Genomic DNA, 20,669 nt, shown 5'->3' with positions numbered 1-20,669 from the left:
AACTGGCTATTTCAAACTTGCTATATTTTTTTGGCATTTTCTGCATAAACTGAGTGTAGGCCACTCTTAGCTGTGTCTAAATATTTGGCAAGAATGGAAAAATGCTTTGCCTATACTCCTAATATGTGTGCCCATGTTTGAAAATCAAACTAATAATCTGAGAATAACTTTGAAGAAGGGCGTGTGAATTTTACTTTGTAGTAATGATTTTATTTTCATATGCACAGAGAATATAATAGAAACATGAAAATGCACAACAGTAGTTAGACACGAGCTGCATACACCATTTTAAAAAAGTTGATAAACTGAGTGGAAATGATAGAACCAAGGGCAATGGGTTTGCATGTAGTGTACATTGTGGGAAGGTAAATAAGTGTGAGGTACTAGTGGAAGATAAAGATACTTTTACAGGTTTGTTTGTGCCTGCATGCCTGCCTTCTCTGTGGGGTAATGATTTGCCTGGTACTGGAGAGAGGAGGGTGGCCCTCTGCAGAAAGGGAACATTATATTGCTTTGAGCCAAGGCAAGGAGTACAAATGGCTCTCTGTGAGTTTATCACTTTACAACTGCTTATTTTTTTAAAAAAATAATTCTTTTTAAAAGATATTTATTTATTTTTACTGCGTGTCTCTGTCTCTCTTTGGGGGCATATGTGTATGAGTGCTAGCATCCATAGAGGCCAGAAGCATTGGATCACCTGGAGCTGGAATTATAGGAAATTATAGGTTGTCTGATCAGGGTGCTGGGAGAAGGAATTCAGGTCCTGCATACGAGCAGAACCACCACTTAATTTCCAAGCCATCTCTGCAAACCCCTCTAAAATAAATCTTAGTTAAAGTGATTTATTTTCGGGTGACATGTTTTGGCCTTTCCCAGTTGCTATATGTTACATCCTACTGCCATTGTACCTTATGGATGCCATACCAGATTAAACCTATACTATGGAAGTAGTGACGGTTTTCTCAGATTTCTTTTTTGTCTAAAATAGAGCATTTGATTTGTTTGTATGGATTAAACATTTTAGATGCATTTACTTATTAACTCAGTAATTATTTTTGCTAGGAAGTGCTCCTTAGGTAAGGACTCAGTCCTCAGGAAAAATAGACACAACTCTTACCTTTAGGAAGAGTTATTCTATTTTGGCAGGGACACATTACTTATACTGTCATGAAGACAAGTTTAAAGTTACTGCTCCATTGAGTTCCAGAAGTGGGAGTTACATGGGCATTTGACTTGCTGTCCTCAGAAAAAGCTTTCTCTTAGTCATTGACACAAGGCTGGAAATAATATGGAAAGCAACAGGGGGTAAGAAAGGTTGCTCAGTCAATGAAGCACTCGCTGTATAAACACAGAAGGACATCCCACGTCAATTTGGAATCTTGATAAAGGGTTTTTGTCTTTGTTTGGCATAGAATTTTTGGTATTTGTCCATGGAAAATCAATCTAATTACTATATAGGGAAAAATATTTTAGATAATTCATTAAGCGAATAGTCTTTAGATGCAGAAAAAAAAAAAAAGAGCTGTAGCTCTAACCCAGCAACTTACCACTGGGCTTTGAGCACACCAGTGAATCTCTCTGACATGCAAGCTCCTGACCACTCATCAGGGAATTGTAGTCCTCTGGATCTCAGACGGTTGGCTGCCGGCATCCTCATGTCTGCATTCTCCTCCTTATTTTCCTATTGACTTGCAGTGTGGTTTGGACAAATTTCTTTAGTCCTTAGAACTTTGACTGCCTATTTCTACAAAACAGAGACATGGAATTAAATGATTTTGAGAGCACTCCCTGTTTTAATTCTCAATTATTTTCCAAGCTGGCAGTTTTCGTACAGGAGCTGAGAATCATGAAGTTGGGAGAAGTCTTGTGTTAGGAAAACAGAGTAGAACAGAGACTTACATTTTACGATGCCTCCACTTATATTTCCTCAATGAACATCTTAATAATTTTTGCTGTCTTAGATTACATTTTAGAGCATGTATTTCTTCAACTGAAAAGCCATTAGAGAGCTGTAGTGGGATGTTTAATTTCCCATCGTGGTTTCTTAAATCATTCTCTTTGTAATTGCCACATTTTTTACGGTCCAGCTTAAAATGAATTCAGCTTTTCAGCTACAAATTCCAAGATCTGAAAATTGGGGTGCAATGACTGTACAGTCAAGTGTTGAGAAATCAGCTTTACAACAAGGTTTGCAACTGCCACAAACCATGAAAACCACTAAGAAAACATCAGTTTCTTATGAAATATAGAATATGGGCTGGGGAGATAGCATATTCAGTAATATGATTTCTGTACAAGTGTGAGAACTTTAAGTCAATATATACCACGTATTAAAGAAACCAAACAAACAAAAATAAAAACTTGGCATGGTGGTTCACACCTTTAAATCAACCAGGAGCAGGGGCAGAGAGTGGGGAATCCTGGAAGTTTGCTGGCCAGCCTATCTTGCATAATCAGTGAATGTTAGATCTTTCTGAGGGATTCTGTCTCACAATACAAGGTAGACAGGACCTGAGAAATAACACCTGAGATTGATCTCCGGCCTCTCCACTCCCCTCAGCTGTACTGAGATACATGAATGTGTGTACCCATGTGCACGATCACACACACACACACGCTGCAATATTTCTGCAAATGTTTCTGCATGCTTGAGATAAATTGTGTTTTATTTCTAGATGTAGCAAAGTGAAGAGCATTTCTCTTATTCCTTGTTATTTATTTAAATATATAAATATTTAGTTTCACTGGAGCCTGTTTTTGACACTATGCTTTACTCACACCACTATTTTTTTTTCATAGCTGGTAACATGTAATTTGTCCCTTCAATGACGCATGTGGAACAAGGAACCCAGACACATTTTTTTTTCTTTTTTCCATGTTCTGCTTTATCTTCTGTATATTTGCAAGCCTAGCCTTTAAAGTTTACATGATAAGTATACTAAAACTTATGGCTTCACACTTAAGATACACAAAGTAAACATAGTCAATGGGATGCCTGTGTGTTATTGTCCCTAAATTATGAATTAGATAAACAAGAGTTTCAGTTACTCCAGATCAACTATACTTACAAAGTGAAAATTAGATCTCAATCCATGTCAGGCTTTCCAGCACAATACAGATCCACACCTGAATTGAAGACCCTGACATAAATTTGCACTGCTTAAACTAGTCCATTATTTTCTGACTATCTCATTCATTACAGCATTAAATGATATTTCATATGGATTTCCCCTTTCGTCTTTTTTCCCTTGTAAAATTTTCCATGTTGTCAACCTCTGTCTGGATGCTCTTTTCATTTGCAAATGTCCAATTATCATGCCTTCCTGTTGGGTGGGAAACTGATTAGCATACATTAATTAAGGTAATGAAATAATTATGGTTACCATAATATAAATATATAGAAGCTAACATTAGTGAGGCCTAATTATCTAGTGGCTACAAGCGTGTGCTTTGGAGAGATGTGATTACGGAAGGAGACATGATTACAGAGGACTCAAGTTCGACCTTCAGAACTAACAAATGATGTGTAGGTTTTGACAGGTACTTATGTCTTAGAGCTTCAGTATTCTCAGGAGTAAAGGGCAAATAGTAGCATAGACTTTCTTGAACAGGTGTATTCATATAACTATTACAGTCTACATTCCGTACTAGTAAAGGCTCAATAATCATCACATTATATTGTTTGTCTGACCACCAAGGTGTACAGACATCCTCTTATGACTTAATCATACAAGATTGAGCATTCAGAGTTTTTTTTTTTTTCTTTCTGGGAATGCACTGAATTCATTTCACAATAACAGAGGTAGACTCAAAGAATGACTACATGAAGCAAGCAAGACAGACAATCTGCAAGATGACTTTAGTTGAGTGTTCATGTTCCTAGAGTTAAAAGTTTTTTATGTCTTTGCCTTTTTTATAGGTATGATTTGTGTTCCAATACAGTCTCTTTAATCTGTTTCTTTTTTCTTACTAATTTTGGTGACCTGTTAATGTAATCCAGTAACACAGTATATTAGATACATGTAACCATCCTTCAGTTTAACACTTGCTACTTCAAATGCTTTATTTATTATTTATTATATGTTTCTTATTAAAGTACATGCTCCATTTGTACCTGGCAATTTGCTGTCATTATCTACAAAAGGATCTTTCCACTCAGTAGAAAATAAATTTTGTGTAAATAAATGGGTAAAGAAAGAAAGGAAGAAATACAGCCTTTATATATATATGTATACACACACACACACACAAACACACGAGGCTCAGTCTCTGTTTAGATGGTATCACTAAAAGACAGGGAGCATGAGATGTACCAGCATCTTCTGCATCTTCTTCAGGTCTGTTTGAGCAGACCTGAATCCCCGGAATACCAGATGACTTTGTGAGTCTGTCTCCTCCTTCATCCCTCCTCACCAGGCCACTGGTGAGATGGAGCAAACACACACACACATATACATACATACATACATACATACATACATACATACATACATACACACACACATATATATATAGGATAAGAGATAAGAGGGAAGATGGTTCAGACAGTAGCATGAGGCTGATCCCCCAAGACCCATATTAAAAACAAAACAAAACAAGAATAAATGAATATGAAGGAGTATCTGTCATCTTAGCTCTGGGGAGTCTGAAAGGATTCCTGGGGCATACTGGTCAGTCCTTGTAGCTGAGTAAATGACCTGCAGGTTCAGTGAGAAACTCTGTCCACCAGGAAAGGATGGAGACAGACATGGTTGTGCAAGTCTTTAATCCTAGAACTTGGGAAATAAGGCTTGGTTGAGCTTTGTGAATTGGAGGGCAGCCTGATCTAAGTAGAGAGTGCCAGGCTACATAGTGAGACTCTCTCAAAACAAAGAAAGCAACACTGAGGCAGAAAGCAAAGGAAAAAACACACCAACAACTAGCCTACATGCTCATCACAATTCATGTGACTGTGCACCCACAAACTCACATGAGCACACACAAATGAACATACACATATTTATGTATAAAATAGGAAACATACTTCATAATTAAAACTATATCTGTGTATTTTTCTGCATATATTAGAAAGCACAAATTGAATATCTCTCGAGGTCTTACATCGTCAGTTACCATATGTGACATATATATATAGCTTTTGCACTTTAAAATAATATTACCATTATAATATTATTTTTTGATGTTTTAATTCTTTTTTTATTAATTAATTTATTTAATTATTAAAGATTTCTGCCTCTTCCCCGCCACCACCTCCCATTCCCTCCCCCTCCCCCAATCAAGTCTTCCTCCCTCCTCAGCCCAAAGAGCAAGCAGGTTTCTCTGCCCTGTGGGAGGTCCAAGGACCACCCACCTCCATCCAGGTCTATTAAGGTGAGCATCCAAACTACCTGGGCTCCCACAAAGCCATTACGTGCAATAGGATCAGAACCCATTGACATTGTTCTTCAGTTCTCAGTGGTCCTCATTGTCCGTTATGTTCAGCAAGACCGGTTTGTCCCATGCTTTTTCAGACCCCGGCCAGCTGGCCTTGGTGAGTTCCCGATAGAACATCCCCTTTGCCTCAGTGTGTGGGTGCACCCCTCGCGGTCCTGAGTTCCTTGCTCGTGCTCACCCTCGCGGTCCTGAGTTCCTTGCTCGTGCTCACTCTCCTTCTGCTCCTCCTTTGGATCGTGAGACTTCAGTCCAGTGCTCCAATGTTGGTCTCTGTCTCTGTCTTCTTTCATCGCCTGATGAAGGTTAATATTCAGGAGGATGCTTATATGTTTTTCTTTGGGTTCACCTTCTTATTTAGCTTCTCTAGAGTCACGAATTATAGTCTCAATGTCCTTTATTTATGGCTAGAAACCAAATATGAGTGAGTACATCCCATGTTCCTCTTTTTGGGTCTGGCTTACCTCACTCAGGATAGTGTTTTCTATTTCCGTCCATTTGTATGCAAAATTCAAGAAGTCATTGTTTTTTACTGCTGAGTAGTACTCTAATATGTATATATTCCATACTTTCTTCATCCATTCTTCCATTGAAGGACATCTAGGTTGTTTCCAGGTTCTGGCTATTACAAACAATGCTGCTATGAACATAGTTGAGCATATACTTTTGTTGTATGTTTGGGCATCTCTTGGGTATATTCCCAATAGTGGTATTGCTGGGTCGAGAGGTAGGTTGATCCCGACTTTCCTGAGAAACCGCCACACTGCTTTCCAAAGTGGTTGCACAAGTTTGCATTCCCACCAGCAATGGATGAGAGTGCCCCTATCTCCACAACCTCTCCAGCAGAGGCTATCATTGGTGTTTTTGATTTTAGCCATTCTGACAGGTGTGAGATGGTATCTTAATGTTGTCTTGATTTGCATTTCCCTGATTGCTAAGGAAGTTGAGCACGATCTTAAGTGTTTTTTGGCCATTTGAACTTCTTCTGTTGAAAAGTCTCTGTTCAGCTCAGTGCCCCATTTTATAATTGGATTGATTAACCTTTTGCGGTCTAATTTCTTGAGTTCTTTATATATTTTGGATATCAGACCTTTGTCAGTTGCAGGGTTGGTGAAGATCTTCTCCCAGTCAGTGGGTTGCCTTTCTGTCTTAGTGACAGTGTCCTTTGCTTTACAGAAGCTTCTCAGTCTCAGGAGGTCCCATTTATTCAATGATGTCCTTAGTGTTTGTGCTGCTGGGGTTATACGTAGGAAGTGTTCTCCTGTGCCCATGTGTTGTAGAGTACTTCCCACTTTCTCTTCTATCAGGTTCAGTGTGTTTGGACTGATACTGAGGTCTTTAATCCATTTGGACTTGAGTTTTGTGCATGGTGATAGATATGGATCTATTTTCATTCTTCTACAGATTGACATCCAGTTTTGCCAGCACAATTTGTTGAAGATGCTCTCTTTTTTCCATTGTATACTTTTAGCTCCTTTATGGAAAATCAGGTGTTCATAGGTTTGTGGGCTAAAGTCAGGGTCTTCTATTCTATTCCATTGGTCGACTTCTCTGTTTTTATGCCAGTACCAAGCCGTTTTCAGTACTGTAGCTCTGTAATAGAGTTTGAAGTCAGGGATGGTAATGCCTCCAGACGATCCTTTATTGTATAAGATTGTTTTGGCTATCCTGGGTTTTTTGTTTTTCCATATAAAGTTGATTATTGTCTTCTCCAGATCTGTGAAGAATTTTGATGGGATTTTGATGGGGATTGCGTTGAATCTATAGATTGCTTTTGGTAGAATTGCCATTTTTACTATGTTGATCCTCCCAATCCAAGAGCAAGGGAGGTCCTTCCATTTTCTGGTGTCCTCTTCAATTTCTTTCTTCAAAAGCTTAAAGTTCTTGCCAAATAGATCTTTCACTTCCTTGGTCAGAGTTACCCCAAGATATTTTATGCTATTTGTGGCTATCGTGAAAGGTGATGCTTCTCTGATTTCCCTCTCTGCTTCCTTATCCTTAGTGTATAGGAAGGCAACTGATTTTTTGGAGTTGATTTTGTAACCTGCCACATTACCAAAGGTGTTTATCAGCTGTAGGAGTTCTTTGGTAGAGTTTTTGGGGTCGCTTATGTATACTATCATATGATCAAGTAGGCTTCATTCCAGAGATGCAGGGCTGGTTCAACATACGCAAATCTATCAATGTAATCAACCATATAAATAAACTGAAAGAAAAAAACCATATGATCATTTCATTAGATGCTGAAAAAGCATTCGACAAAATTCAACACCCCTTTATGATAAAGGTCTTGGAGAGATTAGGGATACAAGGGTCATACCTAAATATAATAAAAGCTATTTACAGCAAGCCGACAGCTAACATTAAATTAAATGGAGAAAAACTCAAAGCCATCCCACTAAAATCAGGAACACGACAAGGATGTCCACTCTCTCCATACCTCTTCAATATAGTGCTTGAAGTTCTAGCAATAGCAATAAGACAACATAAGGGGATCAAGGGGATCCATATTGGAAAGGAAGAAGTTAAGCTTTCACTATTTGCAGATAATATTATTATTTTTTAAAATTTATTTTGCATCCTGTTCACAGTTTTTCCTCCTAATCCCTCCACTTCACCACTCCCTGTTCTTACCCTCCAAAGCACTCCTCCTCCATTTCTGTTCATGAAAGGGAAGATCTCCCATGGATATCAACAAACATGACAAGTTACAGTAAAACTAAGCACCTCCACATGTATTAAGACCAGGCTAGTTGATCCCCATATTAGGAGTAGGGTTCCAAAAACAAGAAAAAGAGTTGGAGGCGGCCTCTGTTCCCATTGTTGCGAGCTTCATAAGAGGACCAAACTATACAGCAGTAACATATATGCAGAGTGCCTAGGTCAGTTTTATGTAGGCTTCCTGGTTGTTCCTTCAGTCTCTGTGAACCCCTATGAGCCCCTGTGAGCCCAGGTTAGTTAATTCTGTGGGTTTTCTTGTGGTGTCTTTGACCCCTCTGCCTTCTACAATCCTTCTTGCCCTTCTTTTCAGGATTCCCTGAGCTCTGCCTAATGTTTGGCTGTGGATCTGCTTCTGTTTCTATCCCTTACTGCAGGAAGCCTCTCTGAGGACAATTATGCATGCCCTTTAAGGCCCTTATCTCATTCCTGTAGGGGGAGTCCTACTTTAATTACCTTTCCAAGACCAAGGCACTTAACACTATCAGACTGTTCATTAGATTTCAACACCTGGGGTTTGAAGAGGGGTCAATAAACATTTGACACACATGAAGAAATGGATTTTCCACTGTTTGTTCCACTCTTAGTGTTCCTGCATCAGAACTATTTAATCCATCTTAAAGTACAATTGTTCTGGCATTTGGAGATCATTTCGGTACTATGAAATCATTCTTGAATTAAGGCCTTGTAAATAGTAGTTTTTCATTTTAAGTAATTTTTCATTCTAAATCTTTTGTTTGGTTTCCTTCTAGAATTTTAATTTGGAAAAGAAGCAATTGTTTTTTGGGCAAAGATTGTTTTGATCAATGAGTGAACTGGATGTAGTTTAATAAAAAAAAATCCTCTTGACTTAAACAATGAAATGAGCAGAGTTCCAGCATTTTAGTATTAAAAGAAAAAAAAGTTTCATAGAATTTTGTAAGACTCTAAACCCTCTTTATATATTTTAAGCAATTATGATTTATACTCCATATCCACTTATTATTAACAATGTCAGAGAGCAAAAGGTCACTATTTTTTTATTTCATATCTGATATGTATTTGGAAATCTGATATATTTATATACACTCAAACACGAAATTACACTGACTTAATCATTAGGAAATGTCTAAATATTTGCACCAGTGACTTGCCTCAGAATGCCCTGTAAAAGTAAAAGGAGAAAACTAACTTTGCAAAGATGTCCTTTGACTTCCTCCTTTGTATCCTGGCGCAAGCACCTTGCACACTTGTCCTATACGTATGCATATACACACACACATGATAATAATACAATTTATAAAGAAGAAAAATCTAAATACTAATGGTTTTCATTTCATTCTTGCCAGTATGAATTTTGTTTCTTTGTTTTAGTAAGGGTCTCATGTGGTTCAAGCTGGGTTTGAAATCACTGTGCAGTCAAAGATGACCTTGAACTTTTGATGTTCCTATCTCATCTTTCACCTCTCCAGTGATGATATTACAGGTGTATAATGATATCAGTCCCAGTGTTATGTGCCGATGGCGATTGGATCTGAAGCTCTTCACAGGCTAAGCCAGCACTTTACCTACAAAGTTACATCCTTATTCCCTATAGTGTTCTTTTCAAGAGAGAACAGACACCCGCACTACAAACTCAACTGGCTAAGGGTTATATTTAAAGCATAAATGTTTTGTCTTTGGTGCCTATATTCTTGTCTGAAGTATGGCTGCTTTTTTAAACTGTGGTAATTAGAGAATACAAGATTATCTAGGAAACTTTAATTTAAATCGAAATGTAACTCAATTAAAAATAAATCCGAGCAACACAAAGATCTTCAAAAAAAAAAAAAGTGACTGTGCCATTTAAGCGGTTTGGGAACAATTTTATTACTCTGTCGTCTCATTTTTATGGGGATATAGAATGTGTCTGCCTCTTGGTTGACTGATTCCTAAAGTGCCAATATGTGGATATGTGTCTGGTCCCAGGGGTGATGACACTAAGTACTAGAGGTCACAAGTCCCAACAAAAGAAGACCTGGAAAGTATAGAAAGGGTCATTTTATAGACCAGTGCCATGAACTTGAAACCTTCACTTTTTCTCCTTTGGAGTTCTGTCTTGGCCGTCCCCACCATGTAGTATCTGGTAGGAGGGACTCAGATAGTAAGAGGAAGTATTGTTTCATGGACATCAGTCATACCATTATGAATCACTAAATTATGAATCATAGTTGGTGAGGTCAGGGGCAATCAATACAGCCACGCCTTTGGATTTTGAAGGCCTTTCTATTATCACCCACTTTGATGTAGTAGACTTTGTTACCACACACAGATCCATTTATAGAGACTTGTATCCCAGTGACACTGTTGGTTAGGAAGCCTTCAGGTTTCCGGATGTCTGCTTTTGAAAGGGAAAGACATATGTCAGCAGTTAGTTGGCTTTTCTACTTTTACTTCCTGGCTATGTGGTTAGCGACTTAACCTACCATCCACTTCTGTCCTGATGTATTGTCTCACCCCAGGTGTCCAACACAGATGTACAACAATGGGACCAGCCTGTCATTGACTAAAGTCTCTACAGCTGGGAACCATAATATTTCCCTTTATAATTGACTTACCTCATGGACAGTCTTCACACTGGCTACTATTATGAACTTTCACAGGTTTAAAGAAGCGGTCTCCTTCTCCAGATTTCCAAGACTTTATTTGTGTCACACCAAAGCTAGAGTTAGGTTTATAAAAGTTTTCAAATCTTTCATTCAGTGATTTTCCTTCATTTTTTGGTTAATTTTCCTTCATTTTCTCCAATTTGAGACCATTGAGAGTAAAATCTATTTCTTTTTTGAGTTCCAGATATTTGAAGACAGGTTGAATGGCTTATTTGACTCATGTCTTCTACCAAAAAATTTTCCAGCTACTAAAATTTTTCCTTCCACTAGACTCTTTAGCAATTTTATCACTAATGTTTTTATGATGCACATTTATATTAAGCCATGATATCATGTTTTCAATTAACATATGTGTAATTTTGTGTGTGTGTATGTGTGTGTAATATGCATTCCTAAGTCCCTTTCTTGGGATAAATAATTAGAGTTTTCCCAAGCACCAGTCTGATGGTATCTAAGCACTGTGAAGCTGAAGCAGGAGAATTCTCAAGTTCAGAGCCAGCCTCGGCTACATAATGAAAATAAAATGGAATAGAGCTCAGGGCTTTGTTCTACCTATATACTAAAATGTTAATTTGACTGCTCTATTCAAGAAACAGTAAAATTAAGATAAAAACATTGCTGTCTTCTTTGATGTACTTAAAAGTGTCTTTATGTTCTTATGCGTGGAGGCATTGGCCCTGCCATATTTATCTCAAATGTTAAGCTACTTGCACATTAGTGGACAACTGTAGAGAACGATTCCCTACTGCTTAGCATTTGTTGTAACACAGATTTGTTATTTTACAGCAGCCTCAGTCACATCCTGTTTGGTCAATGTTGCTAAGCTTGAAAATTTTTGCCCATGTCCTAGCACATTCTCAGGCCAATGTGGCAGCAAGGACAAATACATTATGGGTTCACTTGCAATGCTACAGCTTACCAAACCAGACCCAAATAAATCATTAAACAATGTTATATAATTGACATAGCTAGGAGTAATTGTATAAATGGATCAAAAGGAAGACCTCAGTGGTAACAATGGAAAGAAAAGGTCTAACCAAAGTCTTTGTCTGGAAAAAAAAAAACAAACTCTTATTTTCCTATAAACTTCATTACTAATAAAATAACTGGGAAGAGCAATAAGAAACAAATAAGATTAGAGAATCCAAAATGGTTTTTAAATGAAATTATTTTTTCCGAGATCTTTGCAGAAGTCGCCAGCAGTTCTGTGGCCATCAGATGGTCATCAATTATCATGGCTTGAGATATTGTTTTGATTTTGATAGTTTGAGAAACCCACTGTCTGTCCCACTTATTTATTAAATTTATTGTATTTTCCTCCAAAGGAAAGTAGAATTATTTAAATTATGAGTAAAAACGTTCATCATAGAAACGTTGTAGCCATTCACTCTGCTTGTAGCTATTCAGAAGGGACACATCTCATGTTTTGCCTTGATCATTGCATAGAAAAAAGTACCATTATTGCATAAAATAAAACAAACTTACACACTTCATCTATCTCCCAATCCATTCTGTTCTGTTTATTTGTATTTATTTAACAAAGATTTTTGCCATGGAAGATATAAGGTCAGATTATTAAAAGTAGTAAAGATAACGATAGAAGAAAGAAGGAAATAAGAAGACTTAAAAAGGAAGAAAAGAATGAAGAGGGGAAAGAGAAATACAAAGATGAAAGATGTCAGGGCAAGAGGATGGGTGAGTGAGAAACACAGAAATCAGAGAGAGAAATTCAGAAAACAGTATCACTTCCTCTCAATGCATCATAGAACATATCAGGTCAGCTGCTACCAAAATTAAGCCCCAAATTAAAACTTCTGCTTACAACCTGTGTGATTTCCAATGTAAAAAATTTATTTAGTTAAGATGTTGTAAAAACATATGAATCACAGAAGAATAACATTGAAAAACCTCTGACTATAAAATCCGTAATGCTTTGCTATTTATACCAGGTATCTCAAATTTAAGGCACATAACAGAGCTTGTGAATTTAAAAATATAAGCTATAATATTGAAAGGCAGCTACAGAGGAGCTAAACCAATATGTATTAGAATAAATGAACTATGAATTAAAAAGATAGTGATTGTAGAGTAGAGTTATGGCTGGGTCATAATTTAGTCTCAGCATTTTAATAGAAACCAAATAATATGTAATTGTTCTCATATAGAAATCTCTGCTCAGTTCTGGAAGATCACTACTTTGCACCATAATGAGAACAGACTAGTAATACTTTCTTCATTATTACATAAAGAAATAAGAACGTTTTTGCTGTAACACCTAATGTTTGAGAAATGGAAGTCAACTGAAGCCTCAAAGAAGTCATTGCATAAACTGAACAAAACAAGCCCATAAGGCAGCCATCCCCTTTAACATTTCTGAAGGTGTCTTTCTCTAAGTAACAAGTAGGATGGCTATCAATTGTCCGTCTTTGATGACAGCTTTCTAATGACCTTGTCTGTACAATGACTCTTTACCTGCAGAATTACCATTGACTTTGAAATCTGAAGACTGATCTAAATGCTGTGCCAAGCAAGCATACTCTGGAGAATGGATTGTTTTATAGGTCTCCCTGCTAAATATGTTGGACCCAATCAGTTGTGCTAGCAGAAAGCTCTAGAGCTGGTGAAACTGCCAAATTGACCTCCTTTTGTCCTCTCTTGTGCTCTGAGTCTGCTGGAGATTGGGATGTGAACTCTTGACTGTCTTGCAGATGTAATTCACTCTTAACCCTGGGGTTTTAGTGTTGGCTTTAAAAGGTTATGGCACTTGGAATAGTTGAGGGAAACAAGTAAACCAAAGCCAAGTGGCTGGCCTGATACCACATTGAAAATGTTTTATTTACAATATAATGGCTCTAAATTTTCTATTTCTTTGTACTTCTGTACCATGCTTCTTGTTTGTCAGGTTTTTTTTTTTTTTTTTTTTTTTTTTTTTTTTTTTTTTTTTTCTTGTTAGGGACTGGAAAGGTTTATTTGCCACTGGAAACTTACCAGTGAAGGGATATTCTACACAGTGCTCCATATAATCCCCTTTCTTCCACCTGTATTTTTCACTCCACCACCTCATTAAAGCATCTGTATATTTGTATCTCTATCTGTGACTTGTTAACATAATTGATTTATCAAGTCCCTTTTCTCAATGTCACAAGTCATATTATTTCTTTGATTCATGCATGCATTTGCTTTTGTCTTTCTTATTACCAGCTTATTTGCAGCTTCTATAAGACAAGAAATATATACTACATCTGTTTTGGCCTACTGCACATTAGAATTATTTTAATGATACCATGTATCATTGTACAAGTCTTAGCTATAAACATTTGCATGAGCAGTGTGATTTGACTGTATCCATCCTGGGATGGGTAGTCCTGACAAAATGCACTATCCCTGGATGTGCAGAAACGTCCTAGAGTTTGAAGTCCTGAATTTTGTTTTCCATGGGAAAATGTGTTCTGTCTGGGTCATTTAGACTTTACTGTAGGCATAACCAATTAGTAGTTAAATGACTTGAGTGAATCTTTTTATGTGCAGTATTCAAATGACACTAAACCCCTTGCCACATGAATAGAAGAAATAAATTACTTCTTATGTACAAATTTTAAAGCAAACCCACACAATAAAGGATATCTCTTCATAACTATGGTTTTTATTGCTCTCTTTACTATGCCAGAGTGTAATTTTAAAGAGGAACTTGTAAATCTCTTACTTTACATTCCATTAAAAGTCAGAATTCAGCAGTACAGAGGTCATATGGTTTTTCTAATAAACATGTTAAACAAAGCAGTTTTGACAGCCATACTTTAAAGTAAAAACCATGGGAATACTTCTGAACTGTCTTCTTTATGAAGTAATCTGACTGTCAAACAAAATGTTCATGTTAAATCATTTATCCTTGGCTTACAGCTATAATTAGGTCTACTGTGTTTCAAACATAGATTGCAGAACCCAAGAACTGTCCCCACTCCCCATTTTGGCCATCTTCAGAATCTGGGGATATTTAAAAAGCTAGAGTCCCATCTTTGCAATCTAAATCAGAATGGATGATCCTTGACCTTTAACAAAGAACATTCTGATTAATAAGTAGTCTTCTTTGCATTGTTGGGGAAATGTGTCATTTTGGAAAACAAAGACCTTCTGTCTATTTTCACAATTGATGTTTTGCATAAAAGACCAAAGTGCTTAGTGAATGAGACATCTACCACACTGTGTAAACATTCCTTTCCAGTCACTGCTTTCCGGTCAGCAATCATGGGAGCCTTGAAAACCCTTTAGTTTTAACCATTAAGAAGGAACCACAGATAGCCATCTGCACAAAAAAGTATTTTTTGTAAATTTGCTAATAACCAGACACAATATAAAACAGGGCATTAGACTCATCATCTAATCTTTTTGTCTCAAGCATTATAAGTGTTACTAACATGACCAAAGTTTACAAGTCAGATCTCTGATGCACCAAGTGCTGTGTCTATCAGTTATTTGAATAATGTAAATTATTTAATGACTATCCAGTGTTGCACAGGTTACAGTAAGACAGTATGCACAGAAGACAAATTTCATACTGTACCTCCCATCACTTCCCAGCTGCGTGAACTTGGCTGAAGTTCCTAACATCTCTGTCTCCGTTAGCTAAAACATACCATAAAAATGCTTGCGCAATAGAGTGCTATGTGCTTAAGTCAGGTGATGACATTAGAAAACATAGCAGGTGTTCAGTAAAGATTTCCCTTGGCTTTCAAAGATGTCATTAAGTTAGCATGCATTATGAGGTGTCATGTGATTTACTGATCATAATTAATATAAAAAACTCTTCCTTTAGATGAGTAGCTAGGGCTCACACCAATTTCATCATTAGAACATGACTGAAGATTTCTTTCTTCAAAGACTTAAAGTTCTCGTCAAAAAAAAAAAAAGAACATGACTGAAGTTCTCAGATGAAATCCAAGTTCTGCTTTTTTGTGACCTTAAAGTCTTCTTATGTGAAGATACAAAGTTTGTAGCTGATATGCTTGTACAATTCTGCACACTGATGGGAAGTCTGTGATTGGGAGGATGGTAATTGGAAGTCTGGTCTATAGGAAGCAGAGATAGCAATGAGATGGTACTTCTAGAGTTTTAAATTTGATGAATTTTGGAAACAGGCCACGTGGTTTTTGAAAATGATGGTGTTTGACTGTGTAACATGTTCTCCCAGGTGGTTTTCATGTAGACATGAAAGGCATGGAGGTCAACCTTGTTTACATTGTTCTCCATGGAACATACAGTTATACTGAAGGAAAAGAACCTTTTCTCTGGCACCATGAAGAGTCATGTGACTTAGCTTGGATTAGCTTCCATAGCTATGGTGGTCTTACTTTAAATCCTTTTTTCTCAGGATCCATTGATAGCAGTGACTTAGGCCTATAGGAGTCATTCTGGTGAATGTCAGGTGAAAACACACCTTTGTACCAATTCCCACAGAGTCAGAGGAGTTTAGTGATCATAGTTGGCTAAGCACTTGGAACTCTGTCTGTCTACTTAGTAGGTCTGCTATTGTTACATAGATATAAATTTCTATGGAGTTGGAGTTGCTGGGAACTATAAAGGCAGTGTAACCTTTTATAGTTTTCTCCAAGACATGAGTTGGTATCATAGATGTTCTTAAAATAATGTTTTGGCCTTGGTGCCAGCGACATCCAAATAGAGTCTTGGTACACAGCAACCTGAGTATGATTGTGTATTGTTGACCCAGAAGGTTCAGGGTGAGATGAGAACTGAGCTTCTAACAGATAAAGCAATATCAATATGGTAGAGCTTTTGAGCAATGATGCCACACTGTGGATGTAAATACCTCTCGGGAGTGAGGATGGATGTTCCCTGTCAGCAAGGCAGAACTTCCAACAATATCAGGATACTCCATGACATATTTATGCTACATATTGCAATAATAGGATGGTGTTCTGATTATCTGAGAACCCTACTGTCATCTTTACTTCATGAGTCTTCTACAATTCTGCAAATTCTACAATTATTGTCAGTGCCTGTGTAGCTTGTCCTCGTGGCTATTTGGACTGGTTTAACTGCCTACTTACATTCATTTGTTATTTTCAGAATACATTTCATATTTCACAGAGTGAAGGTAGGATTCTCTGCTACATTTATTGTATATGCCTTCACACAACAAGCAGGATTTTAATAAATGCCTAATGAATAATTAAACAAATAGGTTATACCATTTTGGTTAAGGCAGTGTTACTGAGTAGCAAGACCTCTGTTCAGAATTATGTTAAAATGTGCTTCACTATCCTTCCCCTGGTAACTCCCAGGCACAGAATTTAATGAGAATTCTTTCTTGCCCTAGTAGTAACTTATTTTGCATAAGATCCTAATTAACCAATATGAGGTGGTTTAGGCCCTTGGGGGGTACTGGGATTATTAATTTCCCCCTATTCTATGTTCATATTTTCCTATTCAGAATTTCTTCACTGTCTTAGAAATTGTTGCTGTCAAGTTTCTAGTCACTGTTATCTTAAAACTATGAGAATTTTGTATTTATTCTAGTAGAAGCTGAAAATTAAAACATAATTTTTGAACTTTCCTCTTTGTAATATGTAAAAGCCCTTTATATATTATGTCATCACTCGTTTTAAGATAAGTACACAATTAAACCCTTGTGTATGTACCTCAGAGGCAAAGCTACTTTGCCATTAATTCACACAATTATATTGTTGTTAAAAATAAGAAAATACTAAGTATTTGACAGCAAACATTTTCCTTAAGGTATTTTCTGAAGAAAATGGTTTTATTATGTGAAGCATTTTCAAGAAAGAAGGAAAAGTGTATTATGCTGCATTTCCCTTACTCTTTCTCTCTCTATATCCCCCTGTGTCTGTTGTCTACCTCTCTCTCTCTCTCTCTCTCTCTCTCTCTCTCTCTCGTGTGTGTGTGTGTGTGTGTGTGTGTGTGTGCGTGTGTGCATGTACATGTGCTTGGCACTTGTGTATGCAGGTGAGCATGAAGAAACAGAATGCCTATAATTTTTTAATCTTATTTCTTTGACACTTTATCACACACATTTCATACTTAAGTATCTGAGCTAGAGCTGGCTGACTGATATTTGACCCAAGGAGGCCAAAATGGGATGTGTATCAGTAGCAAGTAATTGTTAGGGGCTCCAGGAGGTATGTGGGGTGGTGCTGGAGTTTATTCAATGTTATGCTGAAAGAAATTTTGTTGATTCTAAATTCTCCCTGGAAGAAATAAAAGAAGAAAATAAGGTCTTTTTCTCAGTTTATTTCTTTCCAGGCCTGGCTAAAAATGAGGAAGAAGTGCATTTTACATTAGACTGAGCTTTACTCTTACACTATGGCTTCTGGAATAATGAGATAGTGGTGGAGAGATGGGGAATGAGAATTTTACAAAATAGTGTGGAAAGGAATGCGTGTAGACCCAACAGGAAGCAGTTGGAGGTTCGGGTGTCACTAGTAACAGTTGGACTAGGTAATTCTAAAATCTTCCTATTTTATTGTGGCAGTATTATACCCCCATGTTCATTTTGTTTTCCAGCTAATTATAGACTGAGGGGTTTGAATGAAGACTCCAGAGGCCAACATACTGTACAGTACCTTGGAAGTTAAGAATGAGAGCACTTCTGAGTAGACACTTTTGTTGTCCTCACAGTTGAGATGGTGAATAAAGTACAATTCCCAAATGTTCTTCTAGGGTATATGTTCAGTCTCTATGCTGTGGCTGGAAAATGATGCTTGCTCTTAGTTGCGTGGTCATCTGGGCCCATTAACCACAGCATCTTACTGTTTACCTAGTAAAGTCTTATGGTAGTCAAATTTCAGGTTTCACTTGTTGGTCTCTTTTAGAGTAAGAACCTTGCTAGAATTAGGAGAAGGTGACATTCTTTCAAACTTCCTTTTTCTTAATACACCTTTACTTTAATCAAAATATAATTTCATCATTTCCTTCCTTCTGTTTCCTTCTTCCAACCTCTCCCATGCCCTTTTTACTCTATTTCAAATTCCTGGCCTATTTTTTGACTTATAATTATTATCAATTATTGTGATCATTAAGGCCAAATTGGATGGTAGAAGAGAGACATAGACCTCATCTTTTTAGTGGAAGATTTAAAGTCTGTGGACATGTTTTAAATATTTCACACTATAAAGAACTAGGACAACCTCTCTAATATAATCAAAACAACTCATATTTTGGCATAAGTATAATTTTTTTAAGGATCAGGGATATAAGTGTAGTTTTCTGTCCTAACTACCTTCTTCTAAATTATCAACATGGAGATTCAATATTAATTATAAATGCTTGACCGGTAGCTCAGGCTTGTTACTAGCTAACTCTTAACATTGTAATTAACTTATATTTCTTATCTATGCTCTACCACATGGATCATGGCTTGTTATCTCATTTTCTACACATCCTGCTTCCTCTACATCTGGTGTGGGAGATCCTTTTGTCTATGTGTTGCTTTTATTGTTAATGAATAAAGAAACTTGCTTGGTCTGATAGGGTGGAACAGAGCTAGGTAGGGGAAACTAAACGAATGCTGGGAGAAAGGAGATGAAGTCAGAAAGAAGCCATGTAGCCCTGCTGGAATCTGATGGAACTTTACCCGGTAATCCACAGCCATGTGGTGATACACAGATTAATAGAAATGGGTTAAATTAAAATGTAAGCGTTAGCCAATAAGAAGCTATACCTAATGAGCCAAGTAGTGATTTAATGAATATAGTTTTGTGTGATTATTTTGGGGTTAAGTGGCCAGGAACTAACATGCGACATCCTTACTACAAATTGGCATGCCAACAGGGAGGACTAAATCCATGTAAAAGCTGAGAAAGCTTGAAAAGGAACTCTAGACACTAAAAAATTGTTTTGCTGCATTATTTTCTTTTCCAGGTGGGTTTTGATTGCTGGTAGCAAGCATAGCTCCTTTAAGAGAAGTTTTACTGATTCAGCCAATAAATGCTGGCTTTCTGGGCTGTGCTGCCAGCACAACCTCTGGCTCTTTCAGGAGACTGAGCATTTAAATGGGGTTTGTGAGCAACATGCTCTGGCTTGTTTGGTGGCAACATGGACTGGCTGTGTGCCTAGAGGTGGGCATTGTTCATGGCTCTCAGAGGTGGCAAGCAGCTCTGACATGCTGGGCTGGTTAGGGCAAGCAGTCAGTGCCATATTTCCCCTAGCAATAGCGCAGCTTAAGTTTTTAAGAAGCACTTAGCATTTTAAGAAGCACTCTTGGAATGTTAAGAATTACAGGTACATAATAGGACAGACCCAGACATAAAAAAAATCTCTAAATGAGTCACAATGTTGGATACATGTACATAGGTTTGGGAGAGAGAAGAAAAAATATAGACAGTTATAAAAAATGTAAATGGTTTTTAAAAAGGTAAAGTCTTTAAAGAGACAGATTATAGACAGATATAGATTAAAAGGAGTAAAGAAAAATAAGGCACATAATGATAAAAAATTCATAGAGAATCTGTATTATGTATATTATTGTGTTTTCATTGAATATTTTGACTGTGAAAGAGCTAAGTATATAGAGACATTTCATTGTATGGGCTGCTAAACTAAACCAGAATATAAGTTCTAAAGGTATCAAGACTTCCAAATTTGGGTCTAAGGATATGATGCTTTGGAAAAGAGGTTCTTCTTTTGTTTACACAGAGGATGAGAACCTGTGAATACATTCTTAACTAATATGGTTTGATGGACCAAGATCCCCTGACAGGCCACCTAGAACATCCCTCAAAAAATTACTTCACCCAATAAATAGCAGGGAGCAGTTTGGAGAAAACTATGTCCATATTCCCAAATATTGCTTATAAATGTTTGTTTACATTTAAAGGGGGCATGAAATAGAGATTTGCATTGGTATGGATTTGAGTTTAT

The 20,669-nt window shown here is 37.1% G+C and overlaps 1 protein-coding gene across 8 annotated transcripts in view; it reads left to right on the top strand.

The window, feature by feature from the left end:
* The window catches only part of Chl1 (cell adhesion molecule L1 like), a 218,045-nt gene that overhangs the window by 58,102 nt on the left and 139,274 nt on the right, over positions 1-20,669 (top strand). The gene's annotated exons all lie outside the window — the stretch shown is intronic.

The sequence above is a fragment of the Chionomys nivalis genome, chromosome 1, assembly GCF_950005125.1.
Source record: "Chionomys nivalis chromosome 1, mChiNiv1.1, whole genome shotgun sequence".
Taxonomy (NCBI): domain Eukaryota; kingdom Metazoa; phylum Chordata; class Mammalia; order Rodentia; family Cricetidae; genus Chionomys; species Chionomys nivalis.
The sequence above is the reverse complement of the archived record's forward strand: the minus strand, read 5'-3'. Positions and strand labels throughout refer to the sequence as shown.